At 39.0% G+C, this 8,763-nt stretch overlaps 1 pseudogene across 1 annotated transcript; it reads left to right on the top strand.

The window, feature by feature from the left end:
* Positions 1-2,268: 2,268 nt before the first annotated feature.
* Positions 2,269-4,602, top strand: LOC306667523 (high mobility group protein B1-like; annotated as a pseudogene). The gene has a single exon. The product of its transcript is annotated as a high mobility group protein B1-like (transcript).
* The last annotated feature ends 4,161 nt before the right edge of the window (positions 4,603-8,763 follow it).

The following is an 8,763-nucleotide window of genomic DNA, read 5'->3' as shown; positions in this document are numbered from 1 at the left end:
ATGTTCCCGGATCACATGGCCTTCCTTATAATGCTGGCTGTCTCTGCTAGCAAACTCATAGATCCAGCCCAGTTTGCTGTGGCAGTTTTTGCAGCTCACATCCTTAGCCATTTGGTGGACAGTGAGCATGACTGATCTTGAACTTCACTGTTCTCCAGGTTAACTATGTTGTTATAAAGAAACACTCAATAGCAATAGCGCCTGTGAACTGAGTAGAGCTGACCTGAATTCTGGGCAGTTAGACAGGATCATGTCACAGTTTGTGCAAGAAAATAGGTGGGGGCCTGTCCATCGCCTGCCTTTCACTTACCCATCACCCACCGCCTGAGGTTCACCTCCCGATTATCCGACAGCAGTCAGCAGACTGACCACAGACTGCCAGTGGAGCACCAGCTGCCTGCTGTTGCCTGGAAGTTCGCTGTCACAGTACCTGCAGGATTGGTTACAAGTGGCTGCGCCATTTTCAGACAACAGCCAGGACTTGTAGGACCACTGACTGGACTGACTGAGCCCCGTCTCTAGGATCCCTCAGCCTGACTGATCACTCCCTGCCTCCGGGGCCCTCACATCGACTGATTGCTCCCCGCCACCAGGACCCCTAGACCGACTAACTGCGCCATATCACCAGGACCTCCAGACTGACTGATTGCACCCTGCCTCCAGGACCTCCAGCCAACCACGCCCACAGCAAGCTGCAGCTCCCCATTTGCCAACACATTTGGAAGCCAGAGCGACCATCTTGGATTATCCTGGAAGTGGTAACTCCCATCTTTATGTGGAGCAAATCCCATCCTGAGATGCCTGCTGGAGACTGGAAGCTCATTGTCAGGTACCTCTCATGCATCAGGCTACTGAAGACTGGGAAGTTTGAATACTATATGACTGTTATAGTGTAGATTTTCTTTTTTCTCCTTATTGAAAAATTTTAAGTTTTTTCTTTACTTTTCTCACTCTTTTCCTTTTGTTTACCTGTTCCCTAAGAGTCTCTTTCTCCCTTTTCCCATGCTAACAACCAACTTATTTTTTGATTACACTCTCACTCTTTCTATGATCTAGAACTTCTTTTTTTTAAATTTATTTTTACTGTAAACAGATGGGATACATATTGTTTCTGTTTGTACATGGAGTAACGGCATACCATTTGTGTAATCATACATTTACATAGGGTAATGGTGTTTGATTCATTCTGTTATTTTTTCCTTCCCCCCACCCCTCCCACCCCTCTTTTCCCTTTATACAGTCCCTCCTTCCTCCATTCTTGCCCCCTCCCACCCCCCATTATGTGTCATCTGTGATCTAGAACTTCTATATATTATTTTCTTATCCCATTAACAACTACATCCTATACCCCTCAGTATCTTCTTTGTCCTCCATTAGAAACTGTAGACCTTATTGCAAAACTATTTGTTATACTGAAGATAATACTTGAACTCATTCTGTTTATTATGACAATATTGTTAATGTCCTCACAGGGGCTATTTGGTCTAGGGTTGCATACTGTCTGAACTGGGCACTGCTAATATTGATCTCCCCCTTACATAAAAGATATTGGAAACCTATAGGGTCACTTATAAGCCTATGGGGGGAACTGCAATGCCCCAGATATGCATTGCTAGAGGGGAAGATACATGAACGACATGAAAAAACAAGGGAAGAGAATGATCCAGACAAATCTAGATTCTATATTAATAGAATCCAGTGACAGTATGATAGAAGAAATGTCAGAAAAGGACTTCAGATTATACATGATTAAAATGATTCATGAGAGAGGGGTGGGGGGAAGGGAAAAATAACAGAATGAATCAAACAACATTACTCTATGTAAATTTATGATTACACAAATGGTATGCCTTTACGCCATGTACAAACAGAGAAACAACATGTATCCCATTTGTTTACAATAAAAAAATACATTATTAAAAAAATAAAAATAAAAAAAATAAAATGATTCATGAAGCAAAGGATGAGATAAGAGCAAATGCAGGCAATGAATGATCATACCAATAAGCAGTTGAAAGAGCAACTGCAGGAAGCAAAAGATCATTTCAACAAAGAGAGATTCTCAAAAAACAAAACAAAACAAAACAAAACAAAACAACCCAACAAACTAGACTACTTGGAAGACAGAACTTCAGACAATGAAGACAAAATATTGAATCTTAAAAATAAAGTTGCCCAAACGGAGAAGATGGTAAGATATCATGAACAGAATCTCCAAGAACTATGGGACATCATGAAAAGACCAATTTTAAGAATTACTGGGATTGAGGAAGGCACAGAGAAACAAACCAAAGGAATGAACAACCTATTCAATGAAATTATATCAGAAAATTTCCCAAACCTGAAGAATGAAATGGAAAATCAAATACAAGAGGCTTACAGAACACCAAATGCACAAAATCACAACAGATCCACACCAAGGCACATTATAATGAAAATGCCTAACATACAAAATAAAGATAGGATTTTGAAGGCTGCGAGAGAAAAGCATCAGATTACATATGGGGGGAAACCAATACGGATAGCAGCAGATTTCTCAGCCCAAATTTAAAAGCTAGAAGGACCTGGAACAACATATTTCAAGCTCTGAAAGAACATGGTTGCCAACCAAGAATCCTATACCCAACAAAACTAACCTTTAGATTTGAAGACAAAGTAAAATCCGTCCATGATAAACAAAAGTTAAAAGAATTTACAAATAGAAAGCCTGTGGTACAGAATATTCTCAATAAAATATTCCACGAGGAGGAAATGAAAAACAACAACGTAGGTCAGCAAAGGGAGGAACTACCTTAAAGGAAAATCCATTCAAAGGAGAAACCAAGCCAAGTTAAAAACCAAAAATAAGCCCAAATGACTGGGAATACAAATCATATCTCAATAATAACCCTGGGCTGGCTGAAGAGTAATGTTACAGAGTGGAGAGAGTGAGGAGGCTGCGTCTGGCTCCCGCTCTCACAGCCATTGCAGTGCGTTGAGCTCCACAGACACAGCACCAGGGCAAGTGAGAGTCAGACTAAGGAAAAATGCAGCTCAGCTCGGGACCTGCGGTAGTTCCAGCCCCTCCAACGGAACTGGTGCTCCGTATGCCCCGTCTCAGTTGCAGCTCAACAATAGCACCCAGAAATCCACGACGGGCACAGGACCTCACGCAAGAGACTGTATTATGTGGACGACTAGCACGTCCACTTCGGGGTTGAAAAGAAGGGGAAACAGAAAGATGGTGTGGACACTTCTCCCAGATATTGGAATCTCCCGGGCTGGAAGGAACCAATAGCGGAGGAGAATACTTGCAAGCTGACTGATGAACCAATAGCTAGCTAGCATGTTCAGACGACAAGCTAGGATGTAACGTGGGAAGCAGGAAATGGCTGTAGCGTAGGCCGGAAATTCCTGTAACGTAAGAGGCAGGCAGAGTAACTTTCAGACTGGCAAGTTAGGTTGTGGTGCAACAGAAGGGACGGGAGATCGGCTTTGTATTACACAGACGGGCATTGGGCAACTGTGTGCCTCGCTGAGGAACAACAATTAAACATGGGCAAAGGAGATCCTAAGAAGCCGAGAGGCAGAATGTCATCATATGCATTCTTTGTGCAAACTGCCGGGAGGAGCACAAGATGCACCCAGCTGCTTCAGTCAACTTTTCAGAGTTTTCTAAGAAGTGCTCAGAGAGGTGGAAGACTACGTCTGCTAAAGAGAAAGGAACATCTGAAGACATGGCAAAGGCGGACAGGGCCTGTTATGAAGGAGAAATGAAAACCTATATCCCTCCTAAAGGGGAAATAAAAAAGAAGTTCAAGGATCCCAATGCACCTAAGAGGCCTCCATCGGCCTTCTTCTTGTTCTGTTCTGAATATCACCCAAAAATCAAAGGAGAACATCCTGGCCTATTCATTGGCGATGTTGCAAAGAAACCAGGAGAGATGTGGGATAACACTGGGGCAGATGATAAGCAGCCTTAGGAAAAGAAAGCTGCTAAGCTGAAGGAAAAATATGAAAAGGATATTGCTGCCTACCGAGCTAAAGGAAAACCTGATGCAGCAAAAAAGGGAGTTGTCAAGGCTGAAAAAAGCAAGCAAAAGAAGGAAGAGGAGGAAGATGAGGAAGATGAGGAAGATGAAGAGGATGAGGAGGAAGAGGAAGATGATGACGATGAATAAGTTGGTTCTAGCGCAGTTTTTTTTTTTTGTCTATAAAGCATTTAAACCCCCTGTACACAACTCACTCCTTTTAAAGAAAAAAAATGAAATGTAAGACTGTGTGAGATTTGTTTTTAAACTGTACCGTGTCTTTTTTTGTATAGTTAACACTCTACCGAATGTGTCTTTAGATAGCCCTGTCCTGGTGGTATTTTCAATAGCCACTAACCTTGCCTGGTACAGTATGGGGGTTGTAAATTGGCATGGAAAGTTAAAGCAGGTTCTTGTTGGTGCACAGCACAAATTAGTTATATATGGGGAGGGTAGTTTTTCATCTTCATTTGTCTCTGATGCAGCCTATGCGAAATAATTGTTGTTCCGTTAACTGAATACCACTCTGTAATTGCAAAAAAAAAAAAAAAAAAACTTTCAGCTGTTTTGTTGACATTCTGAATGCTTCTAAGTAAATACAATTTTTTAATTAAAAAAAAATAATCCTGAACATTAATGGCCTAAACTCATTAATCAAAAGACATAGACTGGCAGAATGGATTAAAAAGAAAGACCCAACAATATGCTGCCTGCAAGAGACTCATCTCATAAAAAGACATCCATAGACTAAAGGTGAAAGGATGGGAAAAAACCTACCACACACACGGACTCAGTAAAAATGCAGGGATTTCCATCCTTATTTCAGATAAAATGGACTTCAAGCCAAAGTTAGAAGGGATAAAGAAGGACATTTCATACTGCTTAAGGGAACCATAAATCAGGAAGACATAACGATCGTAAATATTTATGCCCAAACAATGGTGCATTCATGTACATCAAACAAATCCTTCTCAATTCCAGGAATCAAATAGACCACAACACAATAATTCTGGGTGACTTTAACACACCGCTGTCACCACTGGATAGATCTTCCAAAGAAAAACTAAACAAAGAAACCATAGAACTCAATAACACAATCACTAACTTAAACTTAACAGACATATATAGAATATTCCATCAATGAGCAAATTCACTTTCTTCTCAGTAGCACGTGAAACCTTCTTGAAAATAGACTATATTATGCCCACAAATCAGCCCTTAGTAAATGCAAAAAAATAGAGATACTGCTTTGCGTTCTATCAGATCATAACGGAATGAACTTAGAAATCAATGACAAAATAAAAAATAGAAATTACTGCAATACCTGGAGACTAAATAATATGCTAGCAAATGAAGCATGAGTAACAGAAAACATCAGGGAGGAGATAAAAAAATTCTTAGAGGGCAATGAGAATGACGATACAACCTATCAAAATCTCTGGGACCCTACGAAAGCAGTACTAAGAGGAAAATTCATTGCGTGGAGCACATTCAAGAAAAGAATAAAAAGTCAACAACAAAATGACCTAACATTACAGATCAAAGCCCTAGAAAAAGAAGAACAGAATAACACCAAAAGTAATAGAAGACAGGAAATAATTAAAATCAGAGCTGAAATCAATGAAATTGAAACAAAAGAAACAATTCAAAAAATTGACAAAACAGTTTTTTCTTTGAAAAAGTAAACAAAATAGACGAACCCTTAGCTACACTAACAAAGAGAGAGAAAACTCAAATTTCTAAAATTCGTGATGAAAAAGGAAATACCATGACAGACACCACTGAAATACATAACATAATGAGAAGCTACTTTGAAAATCTATATTCTAACAAAATAGAAAATACCGAAGACCTCAACAAATTTCTAGAGACATATGATCCTCCCAAACTGAACCAGCAGGACATACGCAATTTAAACAGATGAATATCAAGCAATGAAATAGAAGAAGCCATCAAAAACCTACCAACCAAGAAAAGCCCAGGACCAGATGGATTCTCAGTCAAGTTCTACAAGACCTTCAAAGAAGAACTCATTCCAATACTTCTCAAAGTATTCCAGGAAATAGAAAAGGAGGGGATTCCACCAAACTCATTCTATGAAGCTAAAATCACCCTCATACCCAAACCAGGCAAAGACACATCAAGGAAAGAAAATTTTAGACCAATATCCTTGATGAATATAGATGCAAGGATCCTTAACAAAATACTGGCAAACCGTATCCAAAAACATTAAGAAGACAGTGCACCACAATCAAGAGGGGTTCATTCTGGGAATGCAAGGTTAGTTCAACATCCATAAATCAATAAACATAATTCATCATGTCAATAGACTTAAGGATAAGAATCATATGGTTATTTCAGTTGACACAGAAAAAAAGTTTGACAAAATACAACACCCCTTCACGCTCAAAACACTAGAAAAAATAGGAATAGTAGGAACGTACCGGAACACTGTAAAGGTTATTTATGCTAAGCCCATGGCCAACATCATTCTTAATGGAAAAAAACTGAAAGCATTCCCTTTAAAAACAGGAAGAAAACAGGGATGCCCTCTTTCACCACTTCTATTCAACATCGTCCTTGAAATATTAGCCAGAGCAATTAGACACACTAAAGAAATTAAAGGGATACGAATAGGAAAAGAGGAACTCAAGCTGTCACTATTTGCTGATGACATGATTCTCTATTTAGAGGATCCAAAAAACTCCTCCAGAAAACTTCTAGACCTCATAAATGAATTCAGCAAAATAGCAGGATATAAAATCAACACACATAAATCTAAAGCATTTTTATACATAAGTGATGAAACATCTGAAAGGGAAATGAGGAAAACAACTCCATTCACAATAGCCTCAAAAAACAAACAAACAAACAAACAAACTTGGGAATCAATCTAACCAAACAGGTTAAAGATCTCTACAATGAAATCTACAAAACACTGAAGCAAGAAATTGAGGAAGACCTTAGAAGATGGAAAGATCTCCCAGGTTCTTGGGTAGGCAGAATTAATATTACCAAAATGACCGTACTTCCAAAGGTGCTATACAGATTTAATGCAATTCCAATTAAAATCCCTATGATATTTCTCATAGAACAGAAAAAGCAATCATAAAATTCATCTGGAAGAACAAAAGACCCAGAATAGCCAAAGCAATCCTGGGCAAAAAGAGTGATGCAGGAGGTATCACTATACCAGATCTTCAGCTCTATTACAAAGCAATAGTAACAAAAACGGCATGGTACTGGCACCAAAATAGACAGGTTGATCAATGGTACAGGGTAGAAGACATGGAGACATACCCACATAAGTACAGTAACCTCATACTAGACAAGGGTGCCAAAAACTTACAATGGAGAAAAGATAGCCTGTTTAACAAATGGTGCTGGGAAAACTGGAAATCCATATGCAATAAAATGAAACTAAACCTCTATCTCTCACCCTGTACAAAACTCAAATCAAAGTGGATCAAGGATCTAGGAATTAAACATGAGACCCTTCACCAAATAGAAGAAAAAGTAAGTAGGCCCAAATCTCCATCATGTTGGCTTAGGACCAAACTTCCTTAACAAGACCCCCATAGTGCAAGAAATAAAAGCAAGAATCAATAAATGGGATAGAGTCAAACTAAAAAGTTTTTTCTCAGCACAGGAAACAATCAACAATGTGAAAAGAGAGTCTACAGAGTGGGAGAAAATCTTTTCCACACACACTTCAGACAGAGCATTCACCTCCAAAGTTTATAAAGAACTTAAAAAATTTTACACCTGAGCTGAAGAAATAGCTCGTGTTGGAGAGTGCTTGCCTAGCATGTGCAAGGGCCGAGGTTTGAATCCCTGGCAACTCAGAGGAGAATAAAAAACTTTACACGTAAAATACAAAGATCCAATCAATAAATGGGCTAAGGAAATGGACAGACACTTCACAGAAGATATACAGGTGATCAACAAATATAGGAAAAAGTGCTCATCATCCCTAGTAATTAGAGAAATGCAAGATTTCATCTAACTCCAATTAGAATGGCTATTATCAAGAACACAAGCAATAATAAGTGTTGGCATGGATGTGGAGAAAAAGGCACACTCGTACATTGCTGGTGGAGTTGCAAATTGGTACAGTCACTCTGGAAAGCAGTACAGAGATTCCTCAGAAAACTTGGAACTGACCCACCATTTGATCCAGCTATCTCATTCCTCGGTTTATACCTAAAGACTTAAAATCATACTATAGTGATGCAGTCACATCAATGTTCATAGTAGCTCAATTCACAATAGCTAGATTGTGGAATCAACCTAGATGCCCTTCAATTGACGAATGGATAAAGAAACTGTGATATATATATATATATATATATATATATATATATATATATATGATGGAATATTACTCAGCCATAAAGAAGAATAAAATTATGGCATTTGCTGGTAAATGGATGAAGTTGGAAAATATCATGCTAAGTGAACTAGGCCAAGCCCAAAAAACCAAAGGCCCAATGTTTTCTCTGATAAGTGCATGATAATATATAACAAGGGGGGGGGGCGGTGATATGGGGAACAGAAGAATGAAGGAACTTTGGATGGTGTAGAGGAAAAAGGGGTGGGAGGGAGTGGGAATGGAAAAACAGAATGAAACAGACAGTACTACCCTGTGTATATGTATGATTACATGAATGGTGTGAATCTACATTGTGTACAACCATAGAAATGAAAAGTTGTACCCCATTTGTGTACAATGAATCAAAATGTGTCTGTAAAA

This window comes from Sciurus vulgaris (assembly GCF_902686455.1).
Source record: "Sciurus vulgaris genome assembly, chromosome: 8".
Classification (NCBI taxonomy): Eukaryota; Metazoa; Chordata; class Mammalia; order Rodentia; family Sciuridae; genus Sciurus; species Sciurus vulgaris.
Note: the sequence above shows the minus strand (reverse complement) of the source record. Positions and strands in the feature narration are given on the sequence as shown.